The sequence below is a fragment of the Pinus tabuliformis genome, chromosome 2_2 (genome assembly GCF_031772625.1).
Source record: "Pinus tabuliformis cultivar Carrire ecotype Pingquan chromosome 2_2, CPIR1, whole genome shotgun sequence".
NCBI classification, from domain to species: domain Eukaryota; kingdom Viridiplantae; phylum Streptophyta; class Pinopsida; order Pinales; family Pinaceae; genus Pinus; species Pinus tabuliformis.
In genome coordinates, this window is record NC_142300.1 from 784919687 (window position 1) to 784941825 (window position 22139).

Sequence of the window (22139 nt, forward strand, 5' to 3'; positions counted from 1 at the left end):
GGGAAGAATTCCTAAAGGTCGACTGGTTTCTCGATTAAAACCTGTAAGGTTTCTTACCTCAGGCAGAAGCAGTGGCGAACCAAGTGCTTCCCAAGCTGTTGAAGAAAGGATGCTCACAGGAGATCCCTCATCAATAATGGCACCGGCCATAACCATTCGGTAGACTTGGACTATAATTCGAAATGGTATGGAAGCTGGTAACCGGGGATTGCCTAGTTGATCCCAATTGAAGGAAACAACTAGGTTGCTTGGAGGTGGGACCGGATAAACGGCCGGATATGACTCTGATGAACCTCCTTCCTGCTGCAAAGGAATGAGAGGGATGCTCACTTGATCATTAGAGTCTGTGTTTATGTATAGAATTTGGACGGTGTGGTCTTCATTCTTTACAGTGATAATATCATCTGAGGATGGAACTTCTGAAGGCAAAACCGGGTCAACTGTCATCTGGACCTTTTGAAAGACCGGGTCAACTGTCATCTGGACCTGTGGACTTTCGTCTGGTTTGGATTCAGATGGTTCGTCCTTGATGATAAACGCTCCCGGAACAAAGTGGTGCGTAGACGATGAACGTAAATCAACACTCTTTCCGACCAGGGACTGGTCTGGAACAGGCTGAGCACAGCCAGGTTCGGGAAGAGAAGGCTGGACCAAAGAGGAATCATGCTTGATCTCTTGGCTAGCAGAGAGAGGATCTGCAGTTGGAAAAAGACGCTGATATCCAGCGGGTAGTTGGGGTAAGGGAGCTGACAGACTTTCCAACAGACGGGAGGCTTCATCCATAAATTGACAAAGGCGAAGGAGATGATTACCTCCACAAAGTCGACAAGGGAAACGAACCTTCCCTTTTCCCTTACCAGCTGATAAGGTATCGTCAATCTGCGACGACGAGGGGCGAGTCGGGTCACGGGACCATATATCTAGGACCCTGGGAATACCAGGACAATCAGTAAGAAAATGATCCTCCTTGCATAATCGACAAGGAAACTTAGCCTTCCGCGGAGGAGCAGAGGGTGGCTCTACTTCAGATATGCTCGTGGTAGATGCGACCTTTCCCTTGGGAGACTTCTTCTTTTTGGTCTTCTTCTTCTTCTTCTTAGCCACCTGGTTACTTAAATCCAGAGTTTCACTAGGCGAAGTAGAAGATGAGGACGCAGCAATAGGCGAAGAAGGGGAAGGATCCACCTTGGAATCAACATGATGTTGTTCGGGTGGAGGAGGTGGTGGTGGAACAGGAGTTATCACACTCGAGACCACCGAGTTTGAAAACAACCATACGGGCAAACCGATGGTTAACCCAGGCAAAGACAAAGTTGCGATATACTGAACACCGACATTTCCAACAGAAGGAAATGGACTAGGGTTTCCATCAGGGGGAACACTTTGGCTGGTGGACACAGGGAAGGATGCCATTGAGCGAGAAAGAATCCTACTCAAGCTAACGCAAACAAAATCTAATTGGGTAAATATTATCGTGGTCAATAAATTTTAAGACGCAAAGACACAACTTGACCTTTTCATGTTTTAAGAGTCGAGAAAAGGACAAAAGATGACTCTAGTCTCCTTCGAATGTTTAATGAGCACGAAGTGACAAGACGCTCACAGGCACCTTTTCTTTTAGGGAGTCCGAAAAGGATCAAAAGTGACTACTCTGGAGACTCTAGGCAAAAAGGTTTACCAAACAATCCGTAAAACTGCTTATACACCTTGGCAATCAGATGAAAACCAAGGACTTCCCGTACTGCAGTCAATCTTCCCGAATGCTGTGTTCAGTGCATTACGGCTTGTAAGGCGGCAGACTCAGCTTCCTATGGATAAAGGATGATAGCCTAGTGGGGTCTCCCGTATATACGCGACGGTACGTGGGAGATCAGTCCGTATTGGCACCTATCGTTTCACCGTGGAGGAATCACCCAACCACTCGACGATAATCTACCAATTTTAAAGATGCCGGAACACGTCTCTAACCTAAACCTCTAGAATGTTTGCGTTATGTTCCAATGCGTTGTTATGTTCATTGAGTTTATTTTAAAGTTTATCTTCAATTATGTTTCAGTTTTTTGGTCCTACCGTATGTGATATCTCAAAAACTTCTTAAATGCGAACTACATGCCAAAACTATATCATTTGATTCAATGAATTCTATCTACAGGAGGGTTGAGATCTTTATACAAACGAAATGATCACTCAGCAAACAACAAAGATCCTAATGCAGCTAATAACAAGAAATGAAAATTTTTCTTTTTCTTTTTAAAAGCAACAAATAACAATAAACGCTAACTAATAGAATACAAAAAGATCTTTTGTTTTTTCTCTTTTTAAAATGGCATAATGCATTTAAACAAATCTCAAGAGATATTCACAAGTATAAACAAACCAAGTTCACTCAATGAAATGGAACCAATTCTGAAACACCAAGATGAACTATCCAAGCAAGGAGAAACACAAAGACTTTCTATGAACCATGTAATCTAAGTTCAAATGAAGTCGAGCAAAATCCAAAGAAGCTAGAAGTGAATCACCCAAAGCATAGAAGACCAAGCTTTAACAAACCACTAGATAGGTGCGGAACACAACCAACAAGTTGACTGGAAAATCAAAAGACCGAAACTTCCCACAGAAGGCTAGACATGCGAAGCCACTAGATGCTCTAGGGCTGAGACGAAAATCAATAGAAATAAGCAAACAACTGAAGGATAAAGGCAAAACCAGTCAAACAGAGGTTCAACACACTTCCAGAGGCTGTAAGAGATATAAAAAAGATAAAAATCTGAGTTGAAAGAGCTACCAACCAACACACAGGCAAAATTCACAGGGCTGGCGCGACTGTCAGCCTGCAACTTGCGCTACCAAAGGATTGGCGCGAGTTGCTGTTAAGCAACATGCGCCAACTGGCGCGACTGTCAGAGTAAAAACCGCGCCAACTAAGCTTGCCGGCTAAAAAAAAAATAAATAACACGACCCCAGGTCGGGCCGACAGTGTTCAGATGGATCAAATAGTAAATAACAATCTCGAAACTGACCCAGAAAGCTCATTCACTCAAGCAAGCAAGAGAAAATTGACATGCAAGACAAACTCCAAATAGCTTCTCCCCAGCGGAGTCGCCAAATTGTTGGATAGGTAAATCCCCTCTGCGGACAGAGGCGATCCCACTAGCCTAAAACAGAACTAGCCACAATCAATTCACGCTGCCACGCAAGTTCCTAGTTGTACGTTAAAGGTGAATTAAGAAGACCAACCTGGAATCCAACGCTATAGTTGAAGCAGAGTTGGTATTCCCGCTCCCTCGCTCCGGCAGGTCACAATCCTTGTAATCCTTGCAAACGGACACCTGCACATGCAAAGGAAGAAACAGATACAAGCATAAAATCCACCAAGGCACAACTATATTTCAGTAAGAAAGGAAATAAATCAAACATCACTATAATAGACAATAAGATTGGAACTATAATAGCAGTTGTTCATTAATGAATAATAGACAGGAAAATTTACAACCAAGGTTCTGACATTGAACCTCTCCTCTGGCTAGGCGAGCAACTATATGTGTCTTGCAATGTACCTCCTCTCCGGCAGCATAACCTCTCTATGCTTCACTATCACTCATGACAAGCGTAACCACAACTAGCATTCCTTCAAAAACTTTAGAACTCAACAACTAGCTTGTCTAATGCATGAGGACAGATATTTATAGATGGACAAGGGAGAAAGATTCGATGAACCAGGACACTCATTGTGGATTGGCATTATCTCTGAAAAGCCACTGTGGATAGATGTCAAGGATAGATGATGACTCTCGACCTCTATCAGATGGATTTTACCCTCAAAAGACTTCGTGATCTGAAGGGAAAAAGCAGACGGGCGTTTGTTTGTCAAAAATCATTACCAAACTGGGCTGGCGCGGGTGTTGTTCTGTGACAGAGCGCCAATGGTCGCGCCCTCTTTTGAGGATCTCAGTGATTGGCGCGGGTAAGATACTGTGGACCTGCGCCAATGGAAAAAGAGTACTTTCCAGGGATAATTTGCAGAAGGTGTCTTCAGGGAACATGAAGTACATACTCAGGGGAACATAATGCAAGTGTTTTTGGGTTATGTCACTGCTCACAGGTCCCGGAATGCGTCCTCCAATGTATGGAAACGGGGCGATAGGGACGGTGACCAATGGTGACAAATTACTGTGTAACAGGACTTCTTCTTCCTCTCATCAGAAGTCTCATCATAATTCTCCACCAAACAATCCACAACAGCAAAAGCTTCCTCAAGTGTCTTAATCTTCTACCTCTTCACTTCATTGCGAGCCCAAGGCTTCAATCCAATAATGAAGTTGAACACCTTGTCCGTCTCCGCCATGTCAGGAAGTTCCACAACTGCACTTGCAAACTCCCGCTGATATGCCTGTAGGTTCCCTGTCTGCTTAATAAACTTGATCTTCATCCTTGCTTCCCATGTTTCATCCTGAGGACTAAAGTGGGTCTGCAAAGCCTTCTTCATGTCATCCCACGAAGTTATGTCATCAGCACTACCATTGGCAATCTAATCCATTCTCCTTCGCCACCACATCTTAGCATCCTTCGTTAAGAATTGAGCAACTACCTTCACCTTTGTCTCATCATTGGATAGACCCAAGCTTTCCAAATATTGCTCCATATCCCAAAGAAAGTTGCCAAGAGTCTTTGCACTCCTTGCACCATCATAAGATTTAGGTTCCTTGACTTTTACATGAGGCACTCCTCTACTTGAGTTATGCCTCACGGCCTTCTTCAACACTGCGATCTCATCTCTGGCTTCATCAAGAGATTTCTGCAAGTTCAAGATTTCTGCCAAACCTCGATCTCTCGCTTCTTCAATATCCTTGACTTTATCTTCAAGTTGTGTGCACTTAAGATCAGTGTACTCACTCTGAGTTCGGAGTTCCTCGAATTCTTCCCTCATCTTTGAATTAGCCTCTTGATCCTTCGTGACCAAGTTCATCTTCCTAGTCCAGAAAGATTCTAAGTCCTCCATTCTTTCCAACACTTTCTCAAGGAAAGCATCCGTCGCAATACAGCTAGATTCCCCAACTTGAGATCCACCTGCCATCTCTGCCATCAGCTTCCTTCTTTGTGATCTAGTATAAACCATCCACCAGCTTCACCAAGTTCCCTGCACACTGAACTAGCTCTTGTCTCACTTGTATGTGAAACCAGCTTCCCTCACCTGCAAGTACCTGTTTCCACTGTCACCAACTATCAAGCTTCTTCAACCCTGAATCAGCTTCAATCTTCAACACCAACACCTGTTCACAAGCTCTGATACCACCTGTCACGCCCTCACACCTGCGGTAGTCTTTCAACCGCTTATGGCGAGGTGCGGCACCACCGAACACTTTCTTTTCACCAATACTTATGTTCATGGACTACACCTAACCATTTGTCTACTTAGTTTGTTTTTCTCAACCAAGTATTATTATTGTTCCTTTATACTAATGAACACCCATACACATTCATTATCCACAACAATTATACATGAAGAACACAATTGCACAGTATAAAGGGAGGGGCAACTCCCTGAACAATGAGTCTGCCCAATTTCAATATATTATACAACTTTACAATATTTACAAGTATACTTGGGAAACACCAAGTTTCATACTTAGCCAATTTTACAACAGGCAACACCTCCATGTAGCCAACCAAGTTCCTTGCCCGAGTTGGGCAGGCGTGCCCTCACACGGACCGCCAACCGCACTCCTCAACCAAACTTCATGTCGTGTCTTTGTTCACCCGACGGGCGGGCACTCTCACGCACTGTGCCTACCCGAGCCTTCAACCGAAATGCCAACCAATATCGGCTACCTCACCCGAGACTTCACCACGTTCACCCTTGCACGACGGGCGGGCGCCTTCACCCAAGGCTCCACCTATGTATCCTCCGAACGATGGGCGGGCGCCTTCGTACGACCCACGCCCATGCCTTCACCCAATAACCAAGACTGTGTGCCTTCACCATGTAGCGCTGCCCAAGAGCAGGCGCATAAGAACTACGCCTCCTTGTTGCGGCGCCTTAACACTTCGCACCTCCTTCTTGATGATTGAATGAATTGCATTCAAATTGATTGTCTTTCGCTCCAACACATCGCTATACTTATACGGGCGGTTGGGCGAGTCGAGCTACCCAGCCGACTCGTCCACCGCGTGAACCACACCCTCACACTATGCCAATTCACAAGGTCAGCCATCCAACCTTTTGCCTGAATTTCTGTTCATGTGAGGTCAGCCCGTGGGTGTTGTAACTCATCCCCACGCTATATATCAACCATTGCTCATCCACCTATGCACATTTTTCCCATGTAACTTCACGCATTTTGGTCATAGTTGCTCACACTTCGCATAGAGGGAGTCATCCGGACCGTAGGTCCTTACAACCCCCCATGGGCGGTTGGGCGGTGGCTATCTGATTCTCAGAATCAGATAGCCACCACTCAACCGCCTGTGGGGGTGGCCGGGTGGTGGTTATTTGATTCTCAGAATCGGATAGCCACCGCTCGGCCGCCCATGGGTGGTGGCTATTTGATTCTGAGAATCAGATAACCACCACCCAGCCACCCTCACAGGCGGCTGAGTGGTGGCTATTTGATTCCGAGAATCAGATAGCCACCGCCGAACCACCCGTGGGGGTGGCCGGGAAGTGGCTATTGGATTCTCGGAATCAAATAGCCACCACCCGACCGCTCATGGGGGTGGTGGCCGATAAAATTGTTTTTTCAAATAAAAAAAATATATTTTTTTAAATATGTTTATTGTGTTTAAAAAAAAACAAAATTTATTTTTTATTTAAAAAAAAAACAATTTTATTGGCCACCGCCCCCACGAGCGGCCGGGCGGTGGCTATTTGATTCGAAGAATCGGATAGCCACTGCCCAGCAGCCCGTGGGGGTGGCCGGGAAGTGGCTATTTGATTCCATAGCCACCACTCAACCGCCTCTGGGGGTCGCTGGGTGGTGGTTATCTGATTCTCAGAATTGGATATCCACCTCAAGGGCAGTCAGGGGGTGGTTATCCAATTCCAAGAATCGGAAAGCCACCGCCTGACCGCCGGTGGCGGTGGTTATCCGATTCTCAGAATCAAATAGCCATCGCCCGACCGTCCTTGGGGGTGGCTATCCAATTCTAGGAATCGAATAGCCATCGCCTGGATGCCCGTGGAGTTGGCTATCCAATTCTCGGAATCGAATAGTCATCGCCCGGTTGCCAGCCACCACCTAGCCACACGTGGGCGTGGCTGGGCGGTGGCTATCTGATTCTCAGAATTAGATGGCTACCGCTCGGCTGCCCGTGGGGGTGGTTGCGCGGTGGTTATCCAATTTCAAGAATCGGATAGCCACCCCCACAGGCAGTCGAGCGGTGGTTATCCGATTCCGAGAATCGGATAGCCACCTCCTGGTCGCCCGTGGGGGTGTGGCCTTGGGTGGCGAAGCTGCGTGCAGATATATTTTTTAATTTTTTAATCGTAAATATATGTTTTTTAAAGTTTTAAATGTTTTTTATTTTTTTAAAATTGAAAATATATGTGTTTTCTTTTTTTCATATATATATATATATATATATATATATATATATATATATATTAAATTTAAAATGTTTTTAGGGGTTCTTTTTTTAAATGTATATATATATATATATATATATATATATATAATTTTAATTGTTTTTTGGTTTTTTTTTTTTTTAGTTTGAGTATATTTTTTTTTAATGTTTTTAATCTTGATTTTAATAGTTTTTTAGATTTTTATTGGCTTTTTTTTTTTCTTTTCTTTTTTTTTAATCTAGTTTGTTTTTTATTTTTTATTTTTTTTTTGTAGTTTTTTGTTAATGCTTTTTAAAAATTTTCTATTTTTAGTTACTTAATTTTATAGTTTTTTTATTTATTTTTTTTGTTTTTTTTGCCAACTTTTTTTATGGTTTACACACACACACGGATATATATATATATATATATATATATATATATATATATATATTTTATGTTTTTTTTTGTGCATTTTTTATATATTTGTTTTTTTTTATATAAAAAGTTTGACATAAAAAATTTAAAGTGTCAAAATTTGTTAAATTTAGAAAATAATTATTTACATTTCATACATTAGAAAATTTAAAGTAAAAAAATAGGTCTTTTTAAAAAAAGGGCCTGATGCAAAATCACCACTTTTTAAAATCAGCATGCATATTACTAACATTCTAAAACGTAATGTACATAAAAAAATTTAAAGTGCCAAAAACTATGCTCTAAAAAAATATGTGTGTTCTGCATCCCCCCTTTTCAAAATCGGGTCACTCTTTTGCTATCTCTACGAAACGGGTAACAGTATCAGTTCCCGTTTCAAAGTTTACATTGTTAAGACTTGCGATTGTTGTGGATGCGATATTACAATAGAGCATATTGTTATGGATCTGTAATACGTATCGCAGTCAAGGGATTCAATGTGAAACATAATAACGTGATAAAGCCGTTGATAATGATTTTTCACAGTATTCCTTAGCGATCCTCCATCGTTGATCTACTCACGATCCGATGGTCAACACTTAACCCGATCAACCGAGAACCGTCTGTTGGTCCTTCACCATTGATCAACCCGCGCTGGATCCAACGGCCTGCATGAATTTCGGGTGAGAAATTTGCAAGGAAAATAACCACTCGAAAAAGTGGTTTTCTCTCTCCACCCGAGTGCTATGTGTCGCCCATTGAATGGAATCAGATGCTCTCCTCTAAATACCACTTACTGCCTAGCGTCCACCCGAAAACCACTACCACTATTACAAATTCGCCTTTTGGAATATAACCACGTGCATTCACTTTGACTTTAACCCGATATATGTGGTTATATACTTTAACCTGATATATACTCCTCTGTTCTTTTCTGGTCTGATATGACTCCGCAATGGCTTCCGATGCACTGCTCCAATAGCTCTTCTCTGATATTCCTCCGATATCGCATGATATGGCTCCTCTGTTAACTGTGCTTCTACTGGCTTCTCCCCCTCATGCATGTTCCTCTTTGTTCCTTCTAATGAACAATATGGCTCCTCTGTTAACTGCTCTTCCGCTGGCTTCTCCTCTGATGCATGTTCCTCTTCTGATGGCTTCCCTGATGGCTTTGCTCCTTGGCTTCTTGCTCCTGTTTCTTCATGGATCTTCTCTGCTTCTCCTTGGCTTCTTGGTCCTGTTTCTTCATGGATCTGCTCTACTTGTCTTCACATCATTGTTTATTGTCCAGAATATTGCCATATTGATATCAATGACAACTTAGATTAATAGCGACAATGGTGGAGAGTATGTCTCTCAAGAGTTTAAGGACTTCTGTGCAGCAGAAGGAATTAAACAAGAATTGGCAGCACCTCATAACCCACAACAGAATGGGGTGGCCGAGAGGAAGAACACAACGATTGTGGGGGCAGCTCGGGCAATGCTGCATGACAAAGGCCTACCACTTCATTTGTGGATTGAGGCATGCAACATAGTGGTCTATTTTCATAATAGAAGCCCACATTGCATACTTGGGATGAAGACACCAGAAGAAGCTTTTTCTGGGAAGAGACCAGATGTGAGTCACTTTAGGATCTTTGGCTCATCGGTATTTTTCCATGTGATCAAGGATGCCCAGAAGAAAATTGAGCCCATAGCTGAGTTGGGGATACTTGTGGGGTATACTGATACACCTCACAACTATCAGGTGTACTTGCCTACCAGTCGGAGGACAGTGGTACGCAAAGATCTAAAGTTTGATGAGTAGAAGGCCATGCAAGTTTCCCTTGAGAGGGAGCTCCAACTATAGGTTGTGGAAGAACTTTTGGTTCCTAAGGAGGGGGAGCTTCAGACTGATGTGGAGTAGCCGCATGCAGAGGTTCCAGGAGTGGAGGCATCCACTCAAGCAGAGTCTTCCAGAGTTGGGTAGAAGCGTTCAAGAGAAGCTGACAAATTGTTGTCGGATGTGAGAGAGAATGTTGGAGAACCATCGTCTCAGTGCAGACAGAGGAGGTCACTTGATAGGTACACTGGATACATGGCCCTTGTTGGGGAATGTATTGAGACTGAGCCATATTCCTTTGAGGAAGCAGTGCAACAGCCGATTTGGGTTGATGTTATGGTGGAGGAGTATGACTCCATAGTTCGGAATAGTGTTTGGGATGTGGTTCCAAGACCGGAGAACAATTCAGTTGCGAGTTCCCATTGGCTTTACAAGGTAAAGCAAGCTGTTGATGGTAGTGTGGAGAAACATAAGGCAAAACTTGTTGCCCGTGGTTTCTCACAGGTCAAGGGGATAGACTATGATGAGACTTTTGCTCCTGTCTCAAGGTACTCATCTATCAGATCGATGTTGGCACTATCAGCACAGATGGGTTGGAAGATCCGTCATATGGATGTGAAGACTGCATTCCTCAATGGCAATATTGAGGAGGAGTTGTACATAGAGCAGTCGGAAGGTTTTGAGACCTTCAATCGTGAGTCGCATGTGTGCCAACTCAAGAGAGCTTTGTATGGGCTGAAGCAAGCACCTCGTGCTTGGTACACCAGGATCGACAACTACTTCACCGGGTTGGGCTTCACAAAGAGTGAAGCAGATGCGAACCTATACCACATCATGGTGGAAGGTAAGCAGTTGATCATTGTTCTTTATGTTGATGATCTCATATTGACAGGTGATGATCAGTTGATCATGTCTTGCAAGGAGGACCTTGCAAGAGAATTTGAGATGAAATACATGGGTCTCATGCACTACTTCCTTGGCATGGAAGTGTGGCAGAAGGATGGGGAGTTGTTTTTGTCTCAAGGCAAGTATGCCAATGAGATACTCAGGAGATTCCACATGGAGAAGTGCAAGCCCATGTAGACTCCTCTAGCAGGTAACTGGAGGAAGGAGGATGCTACTTCAGGAGAAGTAGTAGAAGCTATTGTGTACAGGCAGCTTATGGGTTCATTGATGTACTTAGTGAACACACGACCAGATTTGTGCTATGCGGTGAACCAGCTGAGTCAAGCTATGGTTCAGCCTACCAAGATGTTTTGGAAGGTGGCAAAGCATGTTTTGAGTTACCTCAGAGGCACATCTCAATATGGATTATGGTATAGACGAACAGAGAGAGTGAAGCTACAGGGCTTCACTGATGCAGATTGGGCACGAAGTCCATCAGATCGAAAGAGCACATCAGGAGGTGTAATATCCCTCTCATAAATAACCCAATGTAAAATCACAAGTTACAAATCAGTTATTAACTAATTCTTGGTAGTTGTGAAACTGAACGAGGATGAAGGAAAACAAGATACGAGGGAGGAGTGCATTAAATGAATCTTTAACATGTGATTCGGGGATCTGGTTTATATGAATCCTTGTTCTTTCGTGCAAAAGGGATATTGAAAAGTGAATCGGCAGCTAATGCGGGGTTGTGAGAATTGAGCTCATAACAAACGAAGGGTACACCGACTACCTGCACATGGATAAAGGCGTAGACCACTGGTGAAAAGGATGACTACACCACCAGATTGAGATAATGAAGGAAGAAAACGTGGAGCAACTGCAGGGTTTGGAATTGCAGGGGCTCGGAAGTGAACCTTCGCATTTGCAGTCTCGGCATTTAATTGCGTTACTGGCTCGGAATCCCCAATATGATTGTTCGGCCCGTGCCTCTTTAGAATCATGCATTTCCTCGTGGTAAAGGGTGTATTCCATAGCTCGAATGTCAAAAGCGCAGAGGACGGCACCTGCGAAATGAGTTACCCACTTGGCTGGTGTAACATCTCTAAAAAAAAACTCAAGTTTGTGGCTGGTGTTACGAGACAAAGCGTGCATATGATATTTGAAGGCTTTTCAAGACATAGTCCTGACAGGTGATGGAGGCAAGGAGGCTGCCATGGAAAAGATAAGTAATTGGCTTACTTTCTTGAAGGAAAAATATATGCATGTTTATTTGGGTATCTTTTTGAAAGATTTCATACCAAACATATATAATATATACATAATAGTATGCAATGAAGAATGTGAAAAGAATCTACAGACATAAAAGCTAAGTAAATATGTAGTTTTCTCTTAGAAAGACTGCATGTGAATCTTGTGTGCTAAATGCTTTGGGATACTAGCTAATTTCTGAAGTTTCTTGTGAAATAATTATGAATTGCATACATGACAGAAATAGCTAATGAGCTAGATTCCCATCATTTTAGGGAGAGTGTGCTTCCAGGCACATAGATAAACATTACTAACTTTCTTGAAGAAAACATATGTTTTATATACACATAAATAATAGTCATTAAGATAGTTTCTTTTAGAAAAACTGTGCATTCTTCATGTATGAAAATTATGGCTTTATGAGAGACCTCTTGAATCAAAGATAGAGATTCTTTCCTTAAAAGACACATATGAATAGTGTTCATATAAGAACAAGAATCCTTACTTGTTTCATGAAAATATTATGTGCATTGAAGTAAAAGTAATTGTGTTAGGAAAAACACATGTTGCATGCACATAAGGGTAGCTATGGTGACATTGGAAATATGATTTGGTGCGTGCGTAGAGAGTATTATGTTGACTCTCTTGAAAATAATAATTGATGTTAACTTCCTTGGAAATATTAATCTCTTGAAAAGATAACTTGCTAGATAAGTTGGATATTGTTTCTTGATTTTTAAGCATAAAGATGGGTAGCTATAATATTTTCTTGAAAGGGAAGCATGAGAAACTTACATATAGGAAGATAGAGAAATGGGGTTATAATGACCTCCTTTAAGAAAGAAGTATGTAACTGTTTACATGAAATGATGGTAGAATTCCAAAGAAGGGAATAGAAGGGCTATTATGATAAGCTATTGGATGCACAAAGTATAGTCAATGTGTTATAGAGATATATTCTTTGTATGGATTGAAGAACTATTGAGTCATTTTCTTTAGGAAAATGATATGTGATTACTTTTATGCTAACATAACTATTATCTTAGTTTCTTGTTGAATGAGATGTGTATGCACACGAGATTTGTGTTAGCTTTCATTAGAAAGGATATATATTCGCATGCGGGAAAAGACTACAGGTTGTGTGAGATTGCTTTATATATTCGCATGCATCAAAAGTAATAGCTAAAGGACTAGATCTTTTGATAAAGTTTATGTAAATTTTCATGTAAGAAGATTATAACTGATGTTTTAGTTAGTCCCTTCAAAGGGATGCCTTAGTGTTTTGTTCTCTAAGAATATGTGCTTATGCGAAGGGAAATGCTAGTTAATATGATTATTTATAAATGTAATCATGATGTCAATGTTGATAATGATAACATGGGCAGGTAAAGTTGGACTACTTGCGCAAGGCATAGATTATATTTAACGTTGTGGCAGGAAAAGGATTAATGGTCCATGCAGATGAGTACGAGTTGCGGGATCGTACATTGCTAGAACAATCATGCCACAAGGAATGTTGCATGTGGCGGTATGTAAGTAAAGGGTTTCATGGAAAATGTATTGGCTTTTAGCTAGTTATATGACAACTTAATGATAATTCATTGTAATGATTTTATAACAATGGTTAAGGGATGGAATCCCTTATAAGCCATTGAGTGAGGGGTGAAAACCCTCACGAGCGTTTAATAATAAGATTAAACGTTTGTTGGTTTTCACCCTACGGGGTTTCTAGGGTATATTGGTGTTCAATGGTGTGATTTCCTTTTGTGTCAGATTGATGATGATGATGATTCTTTATTTGATGTGATAATCATAATGTCCAAGTATGTGATTAAGTAATATGGCTAAGGAAATCAGGAAATGGTTGCAAAGTCCATAAGACAATTTATGTTATTACACTACAACAGTGGTTGTTAATGGTTATGCAACTTACTGTCCTTTATTGCAATTCACTTTATGTTCTAATGAACATTATATCTAATGGTTAATAAGGAATGTGGAGTTGTGATTTGGATAGTTACTTGCGGTAATTTGTATAAAAAATACTCCCTGCTTTTACATGTGAGGTTACTGGAGTAGATTACAGGAGGAATTTTCAACCTTGGCTCAACAACAGTTTCTTGGTACATCAGGAAACAGAGGTCAATTGCACTCAGCTTGGCAAAGGCTGAATACATGGCTGCAAGTTAGGCAACATGTGAGGCCATCTGGATGCGAAAAATTCTAGGTGGTTTGTTTGATCAGAGGATGGATCCAACTATGATCTATTGTGATAATCAGAGTTGTATCAAACTCTCTGAGAATCTAGTATTTAATGACAAGTCCAAGCATATCGACATTCAGTATCAACATCTCAAGGACTGTGTGGCAAGGAGGATCATGTTGTTGCAATATATTTCAACCAAGGAGCAAGATGCTGACATTTTGACTAAGGCATTGTCAAAGTGTAAATTCGAGTTCCATAGAGACAGGATCGGGGTGGTAGATAATCCCTTTCTTGTTGAGAGGGAGTGATGAAATGCGGCAGCAAGAATATTCCAATTTTAATTTGTCCTTGAATTAAAATTGAGAATTAAAATTCGAATTTAATCTCACCAGTTGCTTGAAAAATAATTAATTAATTCATATTGAGTTAATTAGTTGGAGAAATTCAAGCTAGAAGTCTTTGTAAAGTCATGCAACAGTTATTCCTTTGATTGAGGAGATTATCCCTTAATTAAGGAGATAAGGATGAGTTGTAATTAGTTATCTCAGTTAACCGAGTTAAGTCCAGTTAAATTAGTTCCAAACTGTTGGAGGAACTAATTGTGAGTTCATTCAGTTAATGCATGCATGAATGAAACTAATGTACTCAAGATAACTGAATATTCTCTCATAAATAACTCATGCATGTTAGTTAAAACAAAGACCCAGTTGAGATTAAAGGCAGGGACAATGTACTATTAGTTGCAAGAATTTTCCTATAAGAAAATCTCTTGCATGCAGAAGGAATTCATTCCTTGAGATTTTCTCAGTTTTACAGTGTGTTCGAGCAGTGTGTGAGATCAATGTCACACAAGGTTACAGCAGGAACACCCAGGGAAAACCGCGCAAGGAAATAGGAGGCTTGGAGGGCAAAGGAAAGGTATATGAGTTGTGTATTCTGTCTATGAGCAGCAGTGAGGGATTGTACTCAGAGCTGGATAGTTGTGAGAGCTAAAGCTTTGTGTAATCCTGAGATATCTCCACTTGTATGATAATACAGATAGCAGGGTTTTTTAGCTGAGGCTTTCCCGAGAGTATTTTTCTGTGTTTCATGTGTATTGATTCTTCTTCTATGTTATATGTGTTCTGTTTGATCTTGCTCAAATTGATTAAGCTTCCGCAAGTTTGATTATAGAAGTAGATTAAGTATTTTTCTTTAGTATATTGCATTATCAGGTAATCTACAGTAAGAATTTCTACATAGCGACCAGAGGAAATTGGCGCTCAGGGATAAGCTTCGAAGAATCAAGATGGAGAAGGGTGATACTATTTCCACATATCTGAACAAGCTCACCACCTACAAAGATGAGCTTGGCAGTGTGGGAATAACTACTGTCGATGATGATATGGTGAGCCTCACTCTCCTTGGCCTTCCAAAGAGTTGGAATAGCTACCAGGACTCTGTGAATGGAAGGGAGAAACTGTTGGATTGGGAACGACTGTGGTCAGATCTTATGCAGGAGGAGATCAGGAGGAGCACACGAGATGGTTCTTCATCCAAGAATGATGATGAAGAAAATATGGCCTTAGCAAGTAAGGCAAGGAAAGGGAAGGGGAAGGCTTCCAATTTAAAATCGAATTCTTCTCATGGAGGGAAGAAGGGTGACATGTCTAAAGTAAGATGCTTTAATTGTCACAAGATGGGACATTATGCGACTAATTTCCCATTGAATAAGTCCAAGAAGGGATCCTCGGAAGGATCGAAAGGTGAGGCATTAGCCTCTCAGTTCGAAATGGACTTTACCCTCATCGCATGCATGGTGTCATCGATGATGGGTTGTGTCTGGTATCTTGATAGTGGAGCCTCATTCCACATGATTAGTGATAAATTTTATTCAGTGCCTTGGAGGAGAAAGACCTCAAGATGCGCATAGAGATGGGTGATGACGGAAGGTATAATGTTTCTGGAGTAGGCATGGTTGCTTTTAAGAGGGTGGATGGACCTCCTTTCACCTTGACAGATGTGATGTATGTGCCTGGACTGAAGAAGAACTTGGTATTGGTCGCGATGCTGGAGGACAAAGGCTACAATGTTGTCTTCAGTAAAGGAAAGGTGTTCCTAAGACACATAGACACAGGTCAGACCAAGAGGATAGGGATTCGGGTGAAGAATCTCTATAAAATAGAGGTAGATGATTGTGCAACATTGAGTACGAAAGAAGAATTGGTGCAAATCCAAGACATTGGCGAGTTTTGGAACAGGCGGTTGGGCCATTTGCATCATGGGGCTTTGAAGATAATGCAGTGGATATCTACATGACTTCCCAAAGGTAAACTTGAGCAAGTTGACACATGCAAAGGTTGTACCTTGGGAAATTACACCAAGCCTTCCTTTCATGATCGAGACAGTTGAGCAGAGGCTATCTTAGAGCGAGCTCATACTGATTTGTGTGGACCATTCTCGACAGCATCCACAGCGAAGCAAAGGTATTATGTGATTTTCATTGATGACTATTCTCGTAAATGTTGGATTTATTTCATGCAGAAGAAGGACCAAACTTTCACAAAGTTTTGTGAGTTCAAAGCTTTGGTTGAGAAAGAGTCAAGGAAGAAGATCAAGGCCTTGAGAAGCGAAAACGGTGGAGAATATGTCTCTCAAGAGTTTAAGGACTTCTGTGCAGCGGAAGGAATTAAACGAGAGTTGATGGCACCTCATAACCCATAGCAGAATGGGGTGGCCAAGAGGAAGAACATAACTATTGTAGGGGCAGCACGGGCAATGCTACATGACCAAGGCCTACCACTTCACTTGTGGGCTGAGGCATGCAACACAATGGTCTATTTGCAAAATAGAATCCCGCATCGCATACTTGGGATGAAGACACCAGAGGAAGCTTTCTCCGGTAAGAGACCAGATGTGGGTCACTTTAGGATCTTTGGCTCATTGGTATATTTCCATGTGAAAAATGATGCACAGAAGAAGATTGAGCCGACATCATAGTTTGGGATACTTGTGGGGTACACTGATACACCTCACAACTATCGGGTGTACCTGCCTACCAGTCGGAGGAGAGTGGTTCGCAAAGATCTCAATTTTGATGAGCAGAAGGCCATGCGAGTTTCCCTTGAGAAGGAGCTCCAACTACAGGCTGTGGAGGAACTGTTGGTTCCTAAGGAGGAGGAGCCTAAGACTGATGTGGAGTAGCCACATGCAAAGGTTCTAGGAGTGGAGACATCCACTCAATTAGAGTCTTCCAGAGATGGATGGAAGTGCACAAGAGAAGCTGACAGATTGTTGGAGGATGCGAGAGAGAATGTGGGAGCACCATCTTCTCAGCGTAGATAGAGGAGGTCACCTGAGAGGTACACTAGATACATGGCCCTTGCTGGGGAATGTGTTGAGACCAAGCCATCTTCCTTTGAGGAAGCAGTGCAGCAGTCCATTTGGGTTGATGCTATGGTGGAGGAGTATGATTCCATAGTTCGTAACAGTGTTTGGGACATGGTTCCGAGACCAGAGAACAAGTCAATTGTGAGTTTCTGTTGGCTTTACAAGGTAAAGCAAGCTGCTGATGGTAGTGTGGAGAAGCATAAGGCAATATTTGTTGCCCGTGGCTTTTCACAGATCATGTTGCTGCAGTATATTTTGACAGAGGAGCAAGATGCTGACATTTTCACAAAGGCATTGTCAAAGTGTAAATTCGAGTTCCATAGAAATAGGATCGGGGTGGCAGATAATCCCTTTCTTGTTGAGAGGGAGTGTTGAAATATGGCAACAAGAATATTCCAATTTAATTTGTCCTTGAATTAAATTGTGAATTAAAATCGAATTTAGTCTTAACAACTACTTGGAAATAATTAATTAATTAATTTTAAATTAATTAGTTGGAGAAATTCAAGTTAGAAGTCTTTCTGAAGTCATGCAAGAGTTATCCCTTAAATTAAGGAGATAAGATTGAGTTATATTTGAGTTGTAATTAGTTAACTCAGTTTACTGAGTTAAGCCAAGTTGAATTAGTTCCAAACTATTTGAGGAACTAATAGTGAGTTAACAGTCAGTTGATGCATTAATGCACTCAACTAGTGCTACTCCAGTTCACTGAAGATTCTCTCATCAGAAACTCATGCATGTCTATTCTAAGAAAGACCCAGTTGAGATTAATGTTCAAGGATAGTGTACTATCAGTTGCATGTGTTTTCTCATGGAGAAAACTCATGCATGCAGTCAAGGATAAATCCTTGAGGATTGTGCAGTTTTAAAGGAGGGTTTTCCACTTGGTAACTGGGAATCATCCACAAGGAACAACGCAAGGAAATAGAAGGTTCGAGGGTAAAGAGGAAGGTTGGAGAGAAGCCAAGATTGCCTGTGAGCATCTGTGAGGATTGTATTGAGAACTAGCTAGCTATGAGAGCTAAGGCTTTGTATAATTCCTATGTATTTCCACCATGTATGATAATACAATTGTTTTTAACTGAGGCTTTCCCCAAAAGTATTTTCATGTGTATTGTACCATTGATTCTTCTTCTTCTTGTTATATTGTTTAGATCAATCTTTAAGCTTCTGCAAATTGATAGTAGAAGTAGGTTATAGTATTTTGATTTGATTTATATTGCATTATCGGGTTAATCTACCACAGATTTTCTACAGTTTGGATCCATGATGTTGCATATGCAACTAGGTAGACTTCACAGCATATGTGTCTTCAATTAGTGAGAAATATTTAAATTTAGGTTTAGTCAACTGAGACTGGTTGGGCCAAACATAATATTTTATATCATTTAAGATTGTCGTTGACATCCTATATTTTTTTATGAGCTTGTTAAAATAGTTGTTATGAAATAAATTTTTAGAAACAACATATAGGAAGAGAAGACTACACATTTTTTACCAGTGTTAAGACACCCATACACACCAATCACACAGTCAAAAAACAAAAGAAAGTCTATTGAGTGTTACAAAAAAACTGTTTACAGAAACTTGATGATCGCTTATGAAATCTTGATTATTAGTTTGACATTACATCCTACATATCTGGAACACCCATAGGTGCTCCATCAAATTTCCATCACCCTCATAAAGGTAGGAATCCTACCAATTCCATTTAATTCCTCTAGAAAATTATCCATGCAAGACAATCCCTATATTGCCCTCCATTCCTAGAGATACACCTAAGCGAACACAACCATTCAGAAAATGAAATCATCTTGTTTTGCAACATTGTTGTAATCCTCATCATCTTTGTTAGCATTATTAATTACAATATTAATACTTTCTTTCTTCTTCCTTTATTCACTAGGGCATGAAAACGTAACTAGGGCTCAACTTAAATAGGCTAAATTGGCTAGTTGGACTAGTTCTTGGGCGTTTTGAGCAAAAATGGCCCTTCAAACTGGAAATGGTTGGTTTTTGTTTGAATTGGTCCTGAACTAGTCAAAATTGGTCAAAACTGGCATGTTTGATTTTTGTACAGATGCACCTTCTTCCACCTAAAACCTAAAAATAGGCTTGCAACTGATTTTAGTTCCACAGGATATGGGCATTGTTGTTTGACCTTCAAGCCCATCGTGTCAAGTTGTAGAGAAGCCCCATGCAGAGAATGTAGAGGGTCTAGATTTTGATGATTATGGAATTTGATTTGACTGTAGACTATTGTATGATTATTTTTGGATTTTGCAGGTCATTTAGAGCCTCAATGCTATTTTGGTTCACATGTGTATAGGTTTATTCAACTGAGACTAGTTGACCGGTTTGGTCACTAGTGCACTCCAGCCAGCATTGGGGCACAATTGTAAAAGGTTAGTTGTTTTTTACTGTTTTTTTTTTATAAGAAATTCTTTATATAGTTATTACATATCAAATAGTCACTACCTAATCAACCAGACCTTGGATAAACTTGTGACCAATTCATACATTTTCCTTTTATCTTCTTAAAACAATTTTATTTTTCATGGAAAGCCACTTCCATAATCATGAATTCAATGGGTTTCCATATAACAAGATCAAATATCTGAAAAGAGAAAATACCTCTTGGGAAAATGTAATGCCCATCCTTCATATTTCTCTGATTATTTTTTGGTTTTCAAAGAAACAATTTCATTGACCTACAGGACATCTTTCATTCCTCTCATAGACATCGACTATGAGATTCAGTCAATGACTGTTGTGCCCAATTGCAGGTATGGACACTCAAACATCATCCTTAACAACATCTGGCATACATCTACAAAAATGATTATGGATTGTGTATACCATTTTGTTTATGGTTTTTGATCACATTTACAGCGATTGGTCAATCCTTCAGTGGAACTTCATATTGATAATGATGCTTACAAGTGCCCTCTACGATTTTTGAAATGTGTGCATTTGGCATGTCGCAGGAAAATGTTTGAATTGGGATATCTCATTTTATTTTATAATATGTGGGTTGTAGTAATTTCCTCAATGGTGGTTCTGGCTGCAGATGCGTGAACCTATTCCAGTCTAGAAAACACTTTGTTGTCATCTATAAGACAGTTCTGCATCTTTTGCACATTGCTACTATGGTGTGTTGGGGCTCCGATCTAGAGTATTTTATTTTTCATCTGGTATACAAAATATTGATATGACAGGGCCTACAACTGCAATACCATAAGCAAATATGTTACGAGGAATATGAATTCTAAACCAACAAATTTCTAGTTTCTGCTTTATATGGTGGCCATTTGGTTGAATACATGGATGCTTTTGTGCGGTGTCTGTGCATTTGTTGTTTGCCTCTATGATCTATGCCTTTTCGTGCCTCTACCTCTATGCTTAACTATGAGCAACATTATTTGATTGATAGTATGCATTCATTCTGTTGGGTTGTTCACTTTGAGTGCCTAGTCAAATGCCTACATTTTGCAAACGTCCCTAGTCATTTTTCTTACATTAGCACCATTCTTTCATTTTGCAAACGTCCCTAGTCATTTTTCTTACATTAGCACCATTCTTTCTGTTGGAATGGTGTTGTGTGATGTTGTTTATTGTGGCATTTCCTTTTTTGAGTTGTTGTCCTTGATGCCAACAATGAATTTGTTAGATTGAGACTAGTGCCTGCTAGTTTCATTAGGGTGTACCCAAGATTATGTTGTTGTTTGAAATCTGAAAATTTGCAAGTAGAGTTTTGAGTCGGCGAAGAAAGGACATATATCTACAAAAAAAAATTGTAGATCAACAAATATTTCAAATCTTCTAACTGTTAATTTTTCAAAACATGGTAAGCATATTTGCACCCAGAAAATCTAAATCCTAATTTGGAAACAAAAAATACTAATAAACACCTCTCTAAACAAGGGCAATATGAATGCTAGATCTGCAAACAAATTACTCTGAAAATATGAACAACGTGTACAAAATTTGTACCGCTCAACTAAAAATTTAAATCTTTGTTTAAATCTCTCTATACTAGCGTTGTTGCAAATCGTTTGGATCTGGAAGATAATGTCATTGTACTACAAAAAATTGAAAATCATATTATGCTAACTAGTATGACAAATGTCCTGAACAACTTTTAAGTTATGTTGTTTGTTTTGGATGATTTTAATCCCTAAACTTTAGATTGGAATCCTTAAGGATCCTGATAGATTCTAGCCTCCTACGGCTAAAGATGTAGTGCCCCACTCTAGTTGACTGACAGTGATATGACATTAACATTTATTTAGCCCTAAGGCCCACACATTATTCTTTGAGGACCTCAGGTTGAGGATTCGGACACATGACTCTATTATTAGTGGTTGTGATGTTTATGTATGTTCTCCATTAATATTATGATGAAGATAGCATTAATGGTTATGTATGTTATCTATTGCTATTATGATGATTGTAGCATTAATGGTTACGCATGTTCTCTATTGATATTATAATTATTGTAGCATAAATGGTTATGTTTGGTCTCTATTGAATTTATGATGATGATGACAGTAAAGGATATGTATGCTCTCTATTGATATCATGATGATGATAGCTTTGATGGATAGGTATGTTTTCTATTGATGTTACGATGTTGATAGCTTTGA

The 22139-nt window shown here is 40.4% G+C and overlaps 1 long non-coding RNA gene across 1 annotated transcript in view; it reads left to right on the forward strand.

The window, feature by feature from the left end:
* The window catches only part of LOC149195040 (uncharacterized), a 125332-nt gene extending 105052 nt beyond the window's left edge, over window positions 1-20280 (forward strand). The window contains exons 2-3 of the long non-coding RNA XR_016255134.1: window positions 19823-19898; window positions 20211-20280. This is a non-coding gene — a long non-coding RNA (uncharacterized LOC149195040). The remainder of the gene's footprint in view (window positions 1-19822; window positions 19899-20210) is intronic.
* The last annotated feature ends 1859 nt before the right edge of the window (window positions 20281-22139 follow it).